Genomic DNA, 19,529 nt, shown 5'->3' with positions numbered 1-19,529 from the left:
GCATTATTAAGTAGTGGGTGCAATATGGTCTTGAAAAGGAACATGTTTTTCCTTACTGCTTATTTTGATCTTCAACTGTCAAATAGTTTTTAAACAAGTACTCATTTCTAGGGGCTGTATCCGTTCAATTGATATGCAACGCTTTCTTTGTTTTGTAAATGCTCATTAAAACCTCGCCTCAGGTTAGGTACACAGGTACATGGTCGACAGTCATGCTCTGCGCATCCAGACACTTTGCAAAGAGACTCTGCACTGTGAAGTCCGAAAAACATTTCCACTCACTTAACCCCGAGCAAGGTCTTTGATGTAAGAAAATAAACTGCAAAATAATGAGAAAGAAAGGAAAATGCATTTACATTACGAGTTAGATGAAATAATAAACAAATTAGAATAGAGGGAAATTAGATACCGCAGTACGAGACAAATAGAAAGTATAATAACACTTCATTTTGTTCCGCCGGAAATGTTATTGTAAGTAGGTGGTAATTATCTGAAATTTCTTTGTTTGAAATTTCAGTGAGATAACCCCCAAATCACCATAATAATTACCTAAAAAGTTATTGAAAATTACTCCAACATAAATTGATTATAATAATCTGCTATGTTTTTCTGTCTTTTCATTGCTTTTTGTTAGACAATGTAGCTGAAGGCTAACAGGAAATGGGGAGAGAGAGACTGACAGGCTGGATATGAACCACAGACCGCTGCGGCGAGGACACAGCCTCTATACATGGAGTACATGCTACTAACTAAGTTACTGGGGCGCCCCGATGATCTGCTATTTAAGCAGTTAATAAATAGCCGGTAATTTCTTTCATATACTTCTAACTTCCAATTACTTTCTGTCTAACTTCCCCTCAGCAGACCACTAAACTGAAGTGAGTCCAGTTCACACAGTTATTATATGCAAGTACTTAAATTAATATGAATATTAACTTATTTTCCTGTTTCCTGTAAATATGCTTTATTAAACTTTTAACAAGTTGATAAAATGGCTTTTAAAATAGTCACTTGATTTTTGATAATTAAGTTGTATTTGTTGACAGTGTTTGGCAGTAACGCATTAGCAAGTGATATATTACTGTGATATTATTACATTTCCCATTAACGAGTAGTTTTAAGGATTACAATTCAAAACCAGTAATACTATTACAGTTACTTTATTAAGTAATGCAGCATTACGTTTTAGTTTTTTGTCGTTGGTAGACTGTCTTGTGATGATGTGTACACATGGCAGGTCAGGGCATCTAACGGCAGCTACAGTACTAGCCAGAAAGCTGAAGGATGGAGGATGAGGGACAGAGGTACTGTATGTCACAGAGAGTTTGTCTCAGTCAAACATGCAAAGAACAGTGTGGTCTGGAGCAAACATTGTGCAAAAGTGCAAAAAAAACCGATAACAAATAAGAAACTTGTCTAAATAAACACTGGTGCTGGAAATGAGGCGTCTACTGCCAGTGAACAGCATGCACTCTGGCCAAACAACAGAAACTTCAGAGCCAGACATGCTTGTGGAAAGACAATTTGTGGAGGAGATGTTACTTAACCTATGTAAAAGTAATATAACAAGTGATGTAACTTATTACGTTTGATACCAAGTAATAAGTAAAGTAATATTATTACTTTTCAACACAATAATAAGTAAAGAGTAACTTAATACACGTCATGAGTAACTTCTCTAATACTGGTCGTTGGTAATCAAATTAAAATGTACTTCAGTGTACTGACCTGCAGACACTGGATGAAAACTCTATTGTTTCTATTGGAATAAGCAGATTATTATTAAACCACGTTGGGGTCATTTTTAATACATTTGAGGTAATTATTGTGGTAATTGAGAGCAAATTTCAAAGACATTTCCAAAAATAATTATTGCGTGAATAAAAAAGAAAAAAAAAAAACACTGTTGCACTTTGGTTTTAAACTCGGCTTCGACATGCTAAGAGAAAGGGATGTATACGGTGCATGTGATATTCAAAATGCGAATGAAATTAATGTCGACTGCCGGAGCCAGATATATAAGTAATTAATATAAATCTCTAAAAGACTAAACTGATTCACCATTTACAGTATATCTATGCCAATGTAGGCACCATAGAAATCATATTCTATAGATACTCTGCTGCTCTCTTCATCTGAAGGATGCAATTATAATTTAGCGCTTTGAGAGATGTCAGTCTTTTGTTCCAACCCACTCTTTAATGGCTTTTTCATGCATGTAGCTGCAAATTGTTCCATGAGTAATCACACCGGGGTCAGGAACAAAACCTGTTTTAATGAGGTATTCGCTTCAAACTCCGCCGAGGGTTCACAAGTGATTTTGTATCACTGCAAATAAGTCTGCAAACAATTAAAACTGTCATAACAGTATTTAGTCACTCTCCATGAAACCAATCTGAAAAAAGCTGAGTGAAATGATTTGATTAGAAACAGGCTCTGAACTAAACATCAAGGATTCATTTCGCTACAAGGTTGTAGCAAAATACTGGTTGGACCAGTTCGTCTGCCAAGTCACACAGAGTTTATGTACAAAGCTGACATCTGAGCTCTGCCTTCATCAGCCTTGTGCAAACGTACGCCAAGCTCAACACAGCACAGATTGGACGGTGACGGTAATAACCCCTTATCAAATGCTACATTTACTAAAATGTTATGTGGGAAGCAGCAGCAGCTGTAGAAGCAGAAAATGTTTGCAGCAGTGTTACAGCACAGTTTGCAAATGAGCAGTGTATCCATTGGCCTTATATACTGTCTGTCTGTGCTGTCTGGGTGCCAGATGCCATTTGGCCCTTCCTCAACGAAGCTGCCGGTATGTAGGAGCCCATTAACACGACAGTCATAGAACAAGACTAATTACTATCAGACATTGCTCTAAATGACATATTTCAGGTTAATAACATTATCTTGACTCCATGAAGACATCTTCAGTAAACCTTTGGACCCGACTGTCAACAAGGCAGTGATAACTGACAAAATTGGAATTAATTATTATTAGAGGACAGCAATTACTCTTGGTATCACTGTCAAACATTAAGTACATGTTTGTTGCACTCCAACACATGAAGAGATTTTCAAACTACCAATTTCTTAACACTGGAGATTGGTTAACTTAAGCAACTTGGAAAAAATTGTTCAAACTACTTGGTTAAATAAAAATGAAAATCATCTTCTGAATAAAATGTTGTCATTGGCTCTGTACAGTACCATTTTGGCATTTCTACAAAACGTGTCACGTCAACTTCACATTGCATGTTTATGACCTGATTTTCATATCAAGAGGTGGAGGGGAAGGTGGTGGAGTTACAGGCAAGAAGGCTGCCAAGCCAGTGACCACTGTTCAAGACTGTGTTTCAACATTTGTAAGCGTGACACCACCAGATATTTGTAAGGAGACCTCTGGGGCGATTTCTAGCCGTGTTTGTTGCAACAGGAAGTCAGGACATCTCCAGGTGTGATTGTGGTGCCCAAAAACAGAATCAGAGTCAGAAATACTTTATTGATCCCCGTGGAGGAAAATGCTTATGTTACACATGCTCCCTCTAAAATAAAATAAAAAATCACACACAGAAAATACACACACACACAAATAAATAAAGCACTGAAATATGAAAGTAAAAGTGTAACAAAAACCAGTAGAATAGGAGAAAAACAAGTCCAAGGGCAGGTCTGTTGACTCAAACACTCTGAGGGAAAACAAGATCTTTCCCTGACCCTAACAAAGTTTTTGTGCCTTAATCTCACACCAAGTGCAGCTTGTCAAGTTTGAACATAAACGTTGGTAGTTTCAGAAGTTAACTTCTCAAAAGATGGGAAAAAAATGTTGTAACTACTTGAATCGCTATGCGAGCAAGCCACTGCAAAATTTAGTTCAACTATTAGTTGTTTCTTTGACACAAGCTATATGGTAACAGCTCTGTGTGTCCGTTCTCAGACACGGCAGCGATTTGAGCTAAATGCTGATGCCACCATGCTAATATGCTCACAGTGACAGTAGTGTCGACATGGTACTGTTGTAGCAGGCATAATGTTTCCCTTGTTTCCCATCTTAGCATGTTAACATCTGCTAATAAGCATAAAACACAAAGTACAGCCGAGGGTGTTGTCATTAGCTTTGCAGGTACTTGGTCCATAACTAAAGTTTTTTAGTTTAGGACCAAGTACAATTTAGACCCTGAAGACGAGAGTACTAATATGCTCTCTCTCTCTCTCTCTCTGTCTATCGCTCAATCCCTCTCTTGCCCTTTCTCCAAAAAAAAGTAATTTGCTTGGCACTTGTTACTTCATGCACCTGCAAGCCTTGTGGCACCTTCGTCAGGTGGAACATGGAGCTGAGTGTTGAGGCACTTACTCACAAATGTTCCCTTTATTCTGGCTTGGATTATACCTCATTTGTATGTCACTTTAGACAAAAAGACCACGAATGTCTGCACAAGACAGCCTCAGCCTCACTGTGCATTACACTGAGAGGTGTTTCACTGATAAATGAGCTGTGGATTATCATAAATTACATATCTCAAAAAATTTAATCTGCAGAGCCTTTGAATTTTGGAAATAACTTTCAAAATTGTGGTTTAGTCTTCCTTCAACTGGCTCAAGTTAAAAGTGCTGTGATTTGCAGTATTTTCTCCGAGCTCAAGCTGAACTCTTAAAATAGATTTTCTTTTATTATTCAGTGCATTGTTTTTGCAGAAACTCAATTATATAGTGACAACAGATTTATGAGTTCAGGGAACTACGCAGTAGTTAAATTGAAAGAAAAAGCAGTGGCTGTGCAGTGTATTTTTGCAATCATTTTTCTTTGCAGTTTGATTCCTAAGATGTCTGTGGGACCGAACGGCAGCGCGAGGGGATACGGCTCATTTGTTCGATGCTAATGTGATGGAAAAAAGATGAGGTCAGCAAGGCATCGGAGTCACCAAAGTGGGATTGATTCCAGATCAGATCTCACTTACATGAGAACCATGGGTGTAAACGTATTGATTATGAGTGCTCAGAAATCCGCGGTGCCTCTGGCTAGATTAAAGCAGCTGCAGCCAGAATCAGCAGTGTCCTTCTCCTCTGCCCCCGTCCGCTTCTGACAAGATCGTGATTATCAGGGATCTCACTCAGTCAGCTCTTCCCACCGCTGGCTTCACAGAATTAGCAACTGGTCAGCATAACTTAACTGGAAATCACACTTGCTGAAGGTGTTTAATTAATAGCTACAAATTCCATTTGCAGGAGTAATTCCCTTGGTATTTAATTCACAAAGCAGACATTTAAATAATACAAAATTAAGCTACATTTGTGTTTATGTCTCATACTGCATGACGGTTAATTTAATTCTTGACTCTTGACACTACAGGTCTGTAGCTCTATTGATGCTGTTTATCTCCCGGTGTCCCTTTTTCTCAATGTCGCCCTTGTATTTTTACTTAATTTAATAGAAATTCAATGCCACAAGAGCAAAACTGCTTCTGTGCAAATATCTAATCATTCACAAGGTGACACTTGTAGACCTCAGAGGCAGTCCTCCTTCACAAGTCTCAATAATAATCTGCACTTACTTACATCACTGATTATGTCTGTGGAAGAGAAAGTCCGCCGGGCATTCAATCCTGCTATTGCACAGAGACAGAGAAACACGAAACAAACAAGATTAATAATAGCCTGCGGTGCTCATCCCTGGGGCCAAGCGGCTAACAACTCTTGACAAAACAGGGTTTAGAGCGGCAGATGGATTGTCTGTAGAAATGAAGGGAATGTGCACTGGGAGTGTAATGAAGAGAGAGAGACCGGGGTGCAGGCTTCTCCCAGAGTCCCTTTTGAACGAGCCTATGGAAATTAAATCAGCCTGTGACAGTTCCCATCGACTGATTCCACCTGGGGACAGTGACCACAGATATGAGCGTACACTAATCAGCCTTTGTTTTATCAGAAGAAAAGAATGCTTTTAATAATCACAAACAATACACTTGTGGTTCAATAGAAAAAGACAGCCAGTCCTTTGGAGAGTTATTACTGGGCTAAAAAACTGAACAACATCTCTGCCGGCAGTGACGAGAAACGTGAAATGCATCTATTTATGAAAAGGGTAGAGCCAGTGGAGCCTGTTTGGTTGGGAAAATTCAACATTTTTTGATCATGTTCAACATCAAAGCTTTCAAGCACCTTCATGTTAATTAAGACTCTCGCTTCTTACAGATACTGGATGTGACTTTGGATGAAGCTAGAGGCTGTGGGGACAACTATGTGACATTTCAGCACTGCGCTGTAGAAAAGATGTTCATACAAGAGGAAGTTGAAGGATCATTGTGGTTATTTCATCTTGGGGCTTTTTTTTTTTTTTTTCCCCCGTCAGTAATAATAATTCACTCACAGAGTTGCCTGCTGAGATTTTGGAACATATCAACATCAGTTAAAATCAAAAACAAACAGTCAAACGAAGTTCTTTCTTTCACATGTGCAGGAGTTCTCCCCAAGACCTGTAAACACAATTTAATGTGTAAAATTGATGGACTTACCCTTTATTTTATTTAATTACCAATTTATTTACCAATTCTTGCACACAAAAACATGTAGCTCGTGCAAGTGCAAGTGCACAGCTGGTACAATTAGCCAATTAATTGAGTCAATTGGCAGAAAGTTAATTGGCAACTTTTTTTACCCTTAAACGGTTCGACCTCCTGGTCCATCATTGATCTTGGATACAGTGCTTGTCGCAGGTGAGAGTGCACACCGATTTCCTGTACAACTTTTCAAGTGTGCTCACTTTCTGCTTAACATCCAAATAAAATGTTGTTTTCTTTTAAATATATAATTCATGTTAATATGATAACATAAGAAAGACAACAAATAGATCTGAATGCTCTGCTGATTAAGCTTCAGGGGTTCCACTATGGGGGCCTTCCCCCACTGTCAAAGCATGTTTATTCTCAAACCCTACTGCCAGTACAAAGATATTGGACGATTCTGCAAAACCCTGCATTTTGTTCAGTGACAACCATTTTTAATATTCCATGTCAAGTTATTACATTCTCGCTTTCACCAATATCTCTGATTTCTACAATGGCATGGTTAAGGTCAGGAAAAGATCAAGGTGGCAGATGGCAACAAAAGTCACTTCAACAAGATGTGAACTCTGGTGTGTCACAACCTTGCTCAGAAAGTCGCAACAAAAAGGGAGACCACACAAAGGCAAAGACTAAATTGAACCACATTAAAAACAAATCCAAAGCAATAAGAGGATCTAAATAAATGCAAACACATCCAAATTACAACCCTGCTGGTTGGGAGCACAAGAGACGGAGAGAGAAAGTGGGAGAGACATCCAGCCCAGACAAACAAACATCAAGTTGTTAACGCAACAAAATGGGAGCCAAACGCAAGACAACAAGCAGGCAGGTAACTGAACAAAAAGCGAGCTTTAATAATGAAAGCTAGAATCCAAAATCTGTGAAGTACAAAATACCAAAATACAAAGACCAAACACGGAAGCTAAACAAAGTACAACCGAAAAAGCAAAGTACAAATCAAAAGGTAAGGTACAAACCAGGAATAACACGGGGAATCAGAAACGAAAAGCCTGAAACACATGGTGGAAAGATGGGACAGGGAGGAACACAAGGGCATAACAGAACAGACAAACTGACAAAGACAGAGGGGAAGACAAGGACCTAAATAGACAGGGGCTGATTACAAAGATAACACAGGTGAGGAGAGAAAAGGGCAAAGGGCAAGGAAACAGGAAATTACAAAACCCTATAAGTATATTAACCAATCTACTTGATCAATTTACTTCACTGGAGTACTACCCTGCCCCACAGGTTCTGTGTAGTAATGAATAAAACAGATTCATTTGGGAGTGTGCATCACATAAAAACCTCGACACCAGTGCTATCGTGATGGAAAAAAGACGAGATCATCACTTTTGTCCACGGGGGCCTTAAGTGGTGGTGTTTTCACGGTCAAACCACAGAATATACTCACCATAACTTTGCCTGGGAAAATGTAAACACAGGCTCTTCCAGTCTGCACGAGGACCCTGTGGCAGGCATTAAGAAAACCTGATTGGAAATAATGAATCCTCATGCTAACCAGTTAAAAATTCCTTGTAGTAGCTTTAAATTATCAATATATTTCTGCTAATAATGAATCACATGGCTACTTGTACATGAATCGACAGATGATTCAACTCTACTTCTCACTCTCTTCATATTGCAAAGCATTTTAGTGACTTTCAACTCATTGTTTTGGTTGTCCAGGCCAAAGAAGCCACAATCATAGCATCGTTCTGGCCTCAGCAAAAACCCAAAAAACAAAAAGACTCGGAATCGGACCACCAGCGCCAGCAGGAACACGCACCCACACTCTGACGAACAACACACCTGGGCCTGTTGAATGAACCAGTCATAGGTAGATTTAATCCTTAACTGTAACTGCTAATGAGCTCATGTCTGTAAAAAAAGGAAGAATAAAAAACAAGAAAAAAACAGGGATCAGAGATCAAATCCAGAGGCTGTCAGGAAACTACACCCACCGGAAGCCCCCAGGCAGCTGACAGCACTGCAGTGATGTACAGACCAACTACTGCCTGACACATTTAATAATGTGAGAGGGTCCACATTTAGACAGGCGTGGTCCACAGGGGATGTGTGGAAGGTCCTCACAGTAAAAGGAAGAGAAAGGGGGGAAAAGACCATCTCGTCTGATTGATTCTTTCAGTCCTTGATTGAAATTCGTCCACTGCGATTTAAACAGATGTGACTAGAAAGAAGGATTCAGTTTGAGTACTCTCAATGAACCAAAGCAGCCGGAAAATATATAAAGAGAATTCATTTAGTGCTTTTTGGAAGTAAATTGGAAATGAATCCGGAAACTGAGCTTAACTATTTGTTTGATTTGTGAAATAATTGTCTTTCTTATCTTTCCTGGAAATAGAGACGGCAACATAATTTTGTTTTACTTCTGAATATTTGTGAATATGAAACATTATTCTACAAAATCTCAATCAGAGTTATGTTCCAGTATCTTTTAGTGAAAAGGGAAACTATATGTGACATACCAGGTTATGTACGTAGCTCTGAGTTTGGGCACTGCAGAGGAGAATAATCGAGAATGTGACTTATAACCGTTACATCTGCCATCACAATCACTGGCAATTGTCTTGAGGTCTCCTTAAAAATATCCAGTCTATGAGAGGTACAAATGTGAACTAGTGGTTTGCAGAAACGAAGACTTTGCAACATTGCAAAGGGTGCAGATTCATGCCGTCAACAAGTCACAACCCCTTTATCAAGAAAAACTTCAGTCTCTACAGACTTGTGAATGATAACATAAAGAAAGACAACAAACAGATCTGAATGCTCTGCTGTTTTTCCGCACATGCACTGCAGGCCATCAGTGAATATCAAATTTCAAGGACTTGCATCACTGCAGACCTCAAACAGGCAATTTATGACCAAGATTTGGAAATTGCTATGGTCCTCAGAGGTTGCGTACATTATGTTGAATCCAGTATTAGTTGAAGGCGCAATATAATGAAGATGTTGAGTGTTAACCGAAGGTGGCTGCTGTATTTAGGCTACCTTTTATTGTTGAAAATCACGTATGTTGTGGGTGTGGAAGTTCCTTGCAGAAGACAGTTCGAATTACTTTCAGTTAATTAAATCAGTCAATCTATTGGGCTCTTTGAAGGTGCCATTGTGCCCTCTACTGCTGGAATCCAATACACCCTGAACCTGAGAGCAGATGCACAGAGATATTACTGGAGACACACTCATCAACACACACCACCTGTGGAGGTAGTGGATAATGAATATGAGATAAATACTGGGGAGGAGCCACACAGGTTCACAACCAGCCTCACCTGCTGAAAGCTTGGAACAAGAAGGTGCATGTTTCTGTAGTGACACTGGTATTTGCAACAGTGTTTGGCTAATGTGCTCGCTCCTGTTAGAAGACAAACCAAGAATAGACTCGAATGAACTTTTCTCTTGCCAAACACTGCAGTCATTAAGCACCCGGACGACAGAACATTAAAAAAGAAAAAGTTCAGGCAGAATTGAAGCCGGTCCAAGAGATGGGAATAATATAAGTGCACCAGTTAATGTGACTAATGTAAATGCATTGTGCTTGTGCTCCAAACTGATAGGTCGAGTGTTCTGGGGGAGCTTCTGCAAGATGAATCATCCCAAAAAAGATTGGTTACTATAAGATTGTTATGTGACTCAGACTTTAAACACACGCCATTGAAGCATAGGGTAAGTTCAGGCAGTTCAGACTGAAGTTGTGCTTGTATTGGTTGATTGATATTAGCTGTTTTCAAAATGTGCGACAATTATCGGCTCATTGTGAAGCTGTGTGGCTAGTCCAATCATGTTCATGCACTCTGGCGGGTTCAGGATGGGGGCGCCCGCATGTTAACACAAAAACAGCAAAAGTGCTCTCTTGTATGCCCCTCTGGTAGATAAAACACAGTGAAGTGCCATCTATGGTGGCCCAATGTGAAGTGGCTTCTAGGGCGCCCACCTAGTGTAGAAAATGTGATGCAGTGCACTAATGGGTGCCTATGTACAGGAGGAGAGAAAATGCAATGCAGTGCCATATAGGTTGTGCTATATTTGGTGGAAAATTAGTCAGCCTTTACGTGTCTCTAAAATGTGACTCTAAATGGTTAAAAAGTGAATTACTCACTGTCTGTTTTATTACAGAGATGTAGTACTTATACTTTAAATCTCAGTCATGTATTTTAAGCAATTTTAGTCTTAACCAGAGCCCATGAGCACAGAGATTCGCGGCAACAGAAGTTCAAAATGCTGATCATCACGTGAATCGTGGAGACTTCAGATAGTTCCATGAAGGTCTAAGCGTGCAATTTAAATGCATGAATATAGAGGCAGGAGTACGATGTTTGGCAGTTTGTACTTAATACATGATTTACTGATTGATGGATTTACAGTGCCGGGCTGCTAGTTTTTGCAAACTACTGAAAGGCTCCACGATCCTCCATTGCTTTAAAAATTGGAGTAAATGGAGATGAGGTGACTCTCTGTATTTAAGGTCTCTGACTTTAACTAGATACCACAACAAGCGGCAATCCCCATCAGTATGTTAATGTTCTGACCCATGAGTACTCAGTACTGATGGGTATGATCACATTTATATTCAAACTTGGGCTTCATTTTGATCTCAACTATATACCTGTTTTAAGTTTCATGACTGGATCAAAATGAATGTGGGCTGTAAGTGTGAGTTAGATGTGAGTAAAGTGTTGAGGGGGCAATCCCCCCTACTTGAGCAACCTTGGTTTCACAATAGAGCAAATGATCCATAACACCATACTCAGTAAAGTAGATGGTGCGCCCACCGTCCGCCACCGGTGCCTGGCTTCAGGCGGGATCCCGTCCTGCCATTGTCGGAGCAGAACTTTCCCTCTACTCAAGTCTACTTGAGACTCCTGCTGGCAGTTCAACCTTCAGTCCAAGCTCAGGCGTCAATCAGCAGAGCCATCCTTGTCACCAACATGTCAGGGAAATTCTCCATGTTGACGTTTGAGAGTTGCTAATTCTCTTAAGGATTTCAGAGTCGGTGTGATGAATCAGATCTCTTTAATACATGCAGCATGGAGAGAAGGCCCACAGTGTTCTCTGCAGTCTTCCAGATCTCTTGACTTATACACAACAGAACAGTGGTTGCATACTTTATTACAAGTGTGGCTCATGCCTTCCCCAAAGCAATGATCCTCTGATGTTTGTGCTGATCACGCCTTCCCCGGGGCAGTGACCCTTTGATGTTTTACTGGACAATTACTGTCAGCCTATCTACCTTTCTGTTAACACCTTAGGCAAAGAGAAATGCCCCTCATATGAATTCCTGACCTGTTCTAACCCTGACAACTCCCCACAACTCAGGTGATACTCTCCCCTCCTCTCACAAACCGATATGTTCTAGTCCATAAATCTAAAACTGTTAAATTCCCACATCCCCCGTTGTACGGACCACGTCCCTTCTTTTTCACATAGAAAAATAGCAAAGTTCAAACCCATACTAACAGCCAAGCACATTGAACTACACCTTGACCTTTTCTTAGTTAGACTACTGTAACTCCGTCTTCACAGGCATTACTCAGTCCACAATAGCACGTCTTCAACAGGTCCGAACTGCAGCAGCTTCATTTTGATATCAACAGCTCACCTGTAAAGTTTTGTGAGTGTATCTCGCACTGTTGTGATGCTACCGCGCTGACAAAAATCTGTCCTCAGACAGACATATAAACACCTGCCAAATTGCTCAAAATAGCTTCAGCATTACTTCCCGCTACAATAAGCGTCTCAGCAACCACATTTTGCCAAGATGACACACACACACAGACTCACAAGGTGAAAACATTACCAGCTGACGCTTTGGAATTACTTCAATGCATCTTGAGTTTCTGCGCGTTACTGCACCACATACAGCTGGTGCCTGTCATGGTTTTGGTTTTTGGTTTTTCCTCTTTTATTTAGTAGTTATATCCTCTTGTGTCGATGTCGCTCTCTACTTCTTGCTCACCTGCCTTCCCAGTGTTCAGTTTCCCTCCTGTGTTCCTGTGCTCCTCCCCAGACTGATTTTGCCCCCACAACTGTCTCACTTCAATCTCATTAGCACTGCCCTGTTCCCAGTGTCTCTCCACCCGCACCTCATCCCCTCGTTAGTTTAGTTTGTATTGAAGCCTGTGCTGTTCCCTCACTCTTTGTTGGTTCTTCTGTTTTTGCCCTTGTGTCAGTCCAGCATCTCCTGTGCCTGTTCCCTGTGTTACTGATTTGTTCCCCGTGGTTTTCTGTTTTTTGTATTACTACTGTATTATCTTTTGCCTGCCTATTGTTGCCAGTTTTTATCACCTGCCATTTCATTGTTCACACGTTTGGATTTCGGATGTGTTTGGGTCTAAACTGAGACAGTTTTAGTTTTGGTTCGCCCCAGCCCCTCAAACAGCCCGAGTCCGCCACTGTTCACAGCGCAGACATTACAACCTGAGACTTATCACTGTTGCGCACATATCAACTCCATTTGCTGCTGCAGCTCCCTCCACCACTCAAACCTCCTCATGTTCCTGAACTTACAAAGAATTATGTTCACGAATGTGTTTATTATGGGGGTTCAGCTCTCTCAGCAGAATCCTCTACGCTGCTCATATCCTGAGAGCTCCCTCACAGAGCAGAGCCTTTTCTGGGAAATATTACGTAATATATCTGCTATAAATGGCCAATACCTTGGTTTGGAGTGTCTCTGATTGAAATGGTTTGTTGATTCCATTTTCTCCACAAACCAGGAATCAAAAAACAGCTCTCTCTGCAAAGTTCAACTTAACTGTGTCCTCCTGGATTTGGTTTCGCTGTTCAGTGATACCGTCACTTTTCAACATCTCATCGACAAAATATGTCCTTGATACTGTATATTAACAGGAAAGCACAGCAAGGTGGTCACAATATGCTGTGTGTGGCCATCAGGTGAGTGGAACCCTCTATCGCTAACGATGGCCATTCGTCTTTGATGTGGACCACAAGGCTTGTAGCAGGGCGTGCACGGAGCATGCACACGGCGGTGGCAGATTTTTTCCTCTTGCTCTGTGGGGCGGTGGGGAGTTGGTCACTGGCTGGATGACTCCCCAGCATGCTGTTTAGTCAGGTTATGTGGCAGCAGGGTGCTGTTACAGGCATCATGTGTGACTGGAGGGTGATTAGTGACTCAAATGAGCGGATTGCACAGCTTTAAGTGGGTGAATTAACAGCTGAGTAAACAGTGCTTACATATAGCATCCGTAATGTTGTTAATGTTCCTTTTACAGTTTTACTGGGGTTCTCAGCAGAGCTCTCTTTGTGCGTGTGTGTGCTTCTTGTCCTTCGGTAACCCCAGTAAAGACAGACTTGTCAGAATAACACGCACATTTTACTTTGTGTAGGAAAACAGCCTCTATGCAAGTAAATTATGACATTTTACTGCACTCCAGCCATATATAGAAGTCTGTTGTTTTATCTATAAACACACACACACACACACACACACACACACACACACACATGTCACATTATTCCCTGTTGTTTTACAATACGGCTGTTTTTCAATAAGTCATTTGAGAAATATTATATTCTGTTACCCCGAGGGTGAAGCTTCATAAATTAAAGTGAGAGTAGCGTCTTTTTCAACCTTAGCAGGTCATGTTCATTATTCAAACAAACAGACGTTGGCACAGTTTTCTCACCGGTTCTATAGTTTCCCCGGAATCAGTTATAAAAGTTGCATCAAGAAAAAAAGAAAAAAAAAAAACAGACCACACAGTAATGAGACTAGTCAAAAGTTAATTATGTTTTGTTTTATACGCTGTGTGACTGGATGAGGGCAATGCATGCCATGCAGCTCATGTGGAATACTAAATGTATGTGAGCCTAAAGATGGCATGGATTTCAAATGAATCTCTTTTAATCATTTTTCATTTCACTTGCGTAAAGTTTCTCATCTATTAACTTCAGTCAGTTAATGAACAGTCATATAATAGTGCATCAAATAGACGTGTAAATGCATTTCCCATATTGTGCCACGACCTCTATTATACATAATCTCATTGAAGCCTCCGCGTCTTACTCTTAACGCGGTATCCTCAATGCCGAGAGTGCTGCGTGCCCGTGCTTTTGTTGTAATGACGCATTGACAACATTCAACAGTGATGGAGTCTTTCATCACTCAAGTGACTGCGTAATGTTTGAATTCATTAAGCTGAACATATGGAGAATGCTATCAAGGTCTCTTCAGCGGTTTTCAACGGAGACAGAGCTCATCCACCAATCCAACACAAATGGGATCAGCCATCGAGAAGAATCGAGCCGGGGGAATCTGTATTAAAACCTACTTTTCTATAAACATTATGTGCAGATAGATCACTGCTAAGAGTCTTTGCAGTAAATTGCTCTTTGAATTTATAGCTTTTAAGTTGGAGAAAATAGTCTCAGCTACGCAGAGAAAGAAAGCTAAATGATTCTTCGAAAAGCCCTTTATCCATGTACTGTCATTGTAATATCCTGCTGAGAAGAGTTTCGTGTTTTTCCACAAACAAGTCGGTTATTAACTATAATTTTTCATTAGCAGAAGCCATCACACTGAATTGATAATGCATAACTCACCTTGCCACATCGCTGGTTTTCATTTATTCATTTGTGTTCGTTTGCGCCTCGCTCGTCCATCCACTGTGCTTTAATGAAAACAATTTAGAGGCATCGATGATGATTTCACCCTTTATTCTGACCTCGGCTGAGGAGGTTTGTTTTTCAAATTTTGTTTGTTTATCTGTTTACATAAATCCCAAGAAAATATTTTAATAATTTCTAAACATCGATATCAATTAAATCTGTTGGGAAGGTGAGGCTCCAGGTGACAAGACATGGGAAAACAGGGTAAAATGGCTGTAATGATTATGCTTTTTGGAAAAAGGGACAGTTCGCCCCAGAATCAAAGGCACATACTTTTCCTCTCATCTGCAGTGCTATTCATCCATCCGGATCGTTTTGGTGAAAGATGCAGCAGGAGGTGGAGGGGATCGTGTTGGTGTTGTAACAAGCCAACAGGGTTGCCAAATGGCTGACCGTGGTTCGTGTCACACCACTGGATATTTTTAATGACATTTGGAGACCTTTCCAGACATTTTTGAGGCGACAAAAAACGGACGTCTGACCATCTCCGTCTGTGAGCAAGAGTATCAGTATTTTAGGCCATCCATATTTTTTCCTTACCCTAAACACATGGTTTTTGTGTGTAAACATAACCAGAGCATAAGCACAGTGTGTGACGAGAGAAACAGAAAATTCAAGCTAAAAAAAACTTATCTGTGGTTTTGCAGAAACGTACTGCACGTACGGACTCACAGTCGCCTTTAAGATGTCCTGTTGTTATGGAGGATATTTCAGGCCCCAAAGACATGTTGGATCTTTGCATTCTCTGAATGTCAAGTCAAAGTTTTAACGTGGCCCAGTGATCGACCCCCTCTCTTCCTTTCCTTTATTTAACCCCACTAAAAGAAGCACCACATCTTGCTTCTTTTGTCAGTACTTTATTGAGTACACTCAAACTAAAAGAGCTGGAGAGAGCTTGAACAAAGAAACGTTCAATGAGTACTTCCATTCAGAAGAATTATTGACTGTGGAAATAATCAGAGTTGAACTGTTATGAACTCAACAACAAGTATTCACCGCTGCCCTTGCAGTACATTAAGTGTTTCCATTTCCGTAAGTTAATCACAGATATTTCAAGTTCTGCTTCAGATTTTTCGCCAGAATCCGACCTCACTTTGGTTTTGTGAATCAGACACGCTGCAGATGGCCCATGGGATCACTTTAAATAGTGCACGAGCAAAAAGTGTATTGTGTCTGTACAGCAGGCAATGGGTGACCTTACCTTGCCTTAAAGAAAAACATCCTTGAAGTAAAACAAGTGTGATGCTCTGGGGCTCAGGAGAAATCTCCGACCCCAGAAGAGACGCTGGCACAGGCAGACCTGCTTTGGGAAGAGGAGCGTCGGAGGGCCCGCGGGCTGATGAGTCACTTTGAGGCAGATCTGAGAACACGGCTATGGCTGCAGGGGCTGGAGAATTGTCAACCACGCGTTCTTAAACCTGAAGAGCTGCAGGAAGGAGTCTCCCCCTCACTTCCTCACTAATATTAAATGACAATGAATGAATCATTTTTATTTCAGTTCACATTTATTCAGGACACGGGTTTTTGGAGTTATTGGAGTCGTACTTTAACACCTCGCGCGATGCAGAGTCAGTAGCTCGGAAAAGTCAGTTTTTTTTTTGTTCACGACAAACACAAAGGTATGTTTCTCAGGCAAAAAGAGCAGGGCCAATGACAATATGCACGGGATAATAGTCTGGAGACTTCCAGATAGTAAAGTAAAGATACTGCCTTAAGTTCAAAATGCCAGACAGCAGAAAATGAAAGAGTTTCCGTAGGGTCTTATCTTTCTGTGTATTAGAAATTACTTTTTTATCTTAAGAACACTGTAGAAACCGATGAACTAAATGCAGTGCAAAAGGTCTCCTCTAAGCAGAGCAAAAGATTACCTTACTCTATTATACAGTAATTTGAAAGCAAGGTAAAGGTTAATGATGAAAGGAGGGCCACCGGCTGTGGCCAAAGGTGCCATGCAGGCAGGCGAGGGATTACGCACGAGTGTTTTAAAGAAATGATTCGTCACTTAGGAAACGGTTTCAACAATGAGTTAATCAAATGTATTCGATTTTCTCACTTTCTCAAATATTAGCATTTTTCTGCTTCCATAAGACGAGGTCTGAGGAGTAAATTCAGATTTTCTCTCTTGTGTAGTAGATATTTGCATTCTTCAAGCGTCCTACTTCCTATTTGGTGCTGTTTTAGTCAGCTACAATGAAAACCATTTGCTATTTGTGTAATGGAGGATTTAAACAAATGGTTGCAAGCGACGCCAGCTTTGTTTGAAATTGCATTGAAGGGAGGAGATAAAGTGTTTCTCTGATCATTGAAAACATGTTTTTGGTTATTGAGAATCAAAACAAAAATCAATCATGTCAAAAATTCAATGAAAACAGTGGATCAAAAGAGACAGTGACATCAAAAATACATTTTCTAAGTGCCTACCTGTGTTTCTGTGTTCAGTCATTTCTTGTTCTGAGTAAAATGTAGGTCAAAGTTATAATCTTGTTGTATTTTAATCTCACAATCCTTCTCGTTCTGTCTGAAAAATATTCAAATGTGTTTGATGACTCATTCGACACTCATAGGGCACATACATACATTTATCCAATCGATTGCGATTTGGGAGCATTACCTAATCCACCCATTTGAAGAACACTCTACCATTATCATGTTAAATTGTAGCAGCTAGTGGAGGAATATCAAGGGTCAGTGGTGTGTGTTTGGATTTCATTTGAAAGAAATATCATATCACAGTGATTGCACCGATGCTCTGATTTATTAATTTTCTTCCTCTTTCTCCTCTTCAGCACTGTGCTCATTACACTGCGCTCACGTTTGAGCAATCCAATCAAGTCACCCTATTTTTCCAAATGAATATGTCACATTCCAGCATTTTGGATTATGTGCTTGTTTGCCATCTTTCCCAGAGTTAGATATAACATCAGTGTTTTAACATCAGTGTCATCTGTGTGTTCAGAGACTGGTCCAAGGCTTGGCACAGAGATAGGAGCAGATGGAAAGCTTTGAAAACAAGTTTGTGGACTAGTGTTTTGTTGCCTCGAGTTTGGCATTATGGCCATTGCCATCTTGCTTTTTTGGAGCCAGAAGTGACCATATTTGGATGAAATGAAGGAGAATATGCCTCTATCCTAATTGGATCTGAGAACCAGAGGACCGGGTACCGCCTTGTCAATCACAATGGCGCCACACCCTAAAGCATACCTTGCTATATCATCTATTTTACTGTAAATGAGACCATAATTTACAAAACGAACATTATGCTGTCTGATAAAGACCTGAAACTGCTGATCGAGACCTTGAACTCATTTAGAAGCTGTTCACTGAGGGAATAAATCAAGTGAGAAGTAAAGTAATTTTCTCATAAGCTTACATGCAAGCCAGCTCCACATCTATATTATATTTAAAATCTGCCTTTGCAGGTGCAACTGTGATCCTGTTGGGTTGTGTTTGAAACATTCCCAGTTTGAGGTCAATTTGACTGAGATGCTACACGTTGTCATTGAGTTCAGTTCAGAGGATAAACCTAAAGGACTTTACACTCGAGGGACATTACAAAAACAACATGATTGCGTGAAAATACTTGCCTGCGAAAATGACGCATCGAACTGCAAATTTGCGACACAGGTATATTATCACATTGAAATTACACTAACCACAGACTAAACAAGACTGGCATAAAAAAGGTGCCAGCTTGCAGAGCTCCAAGAGGGCCCCACAGGGCCTCTGGGGTCACAGTACTGCAGCACTGATCGGCTCGCTGACATGCAAAGAGAGGTCGCATTCATCAGAGTCATCTCAGCGGTAACTTCCATGTGCTGTGAGGTAAAATTACTGTTTTTATCAGAGTAGTCTGGTGGAGTTGAAGAGAGCACAGCTACATACAACAGCTTCAGTTCCTCGTCTGTGGATCCCACAAAAAGAAAGAGTATATCAAATAAAAAGTCTGTCTGTGCTGTTAGCACTCGAGGATACTCATCCTAAGTCATCTTTGTTTTTTATAACTTTGTGTCCTTTGCCATATAATATAGAGAGATGACAAACTTTTTTCTTTTTGTCTTCGTTTGCAATGCTTTTACGTTGCTCAGGGATTTTAGCTTGAACTCTGCTTTTATGCATGATCTTTTATTGTCTCTTATGTTGACGCTATTTTCTTTGGCCTTGTCTGTAAAGCACTTGGTCCACTCATGTTGTTTTTAAATGTGCGAAAGAATTAATTTTTGACTTGACTTGATGAACAATACTTGCTTTCTGTGTGAAAGTACTCAAAACAGCAGTCTGAAAAAAACCCCAAAACATTGAGGTTTTAATTAATCGCACAAGAAAATG

Source organism: Pagrus pagrus (assembly GCF_965226575.1).
Source record: "Pagrus pagrus genome assembly, chromosome: 3".
Taxonomy (NCBI): Eukaryota; Metazoa; Chordata; class Actinopteri; order Spariformes; family Sparidae; genus Pagrus; species Pagrus pagrus.
Note: the sequence above shows the minus strand (reverse complement) of the source record.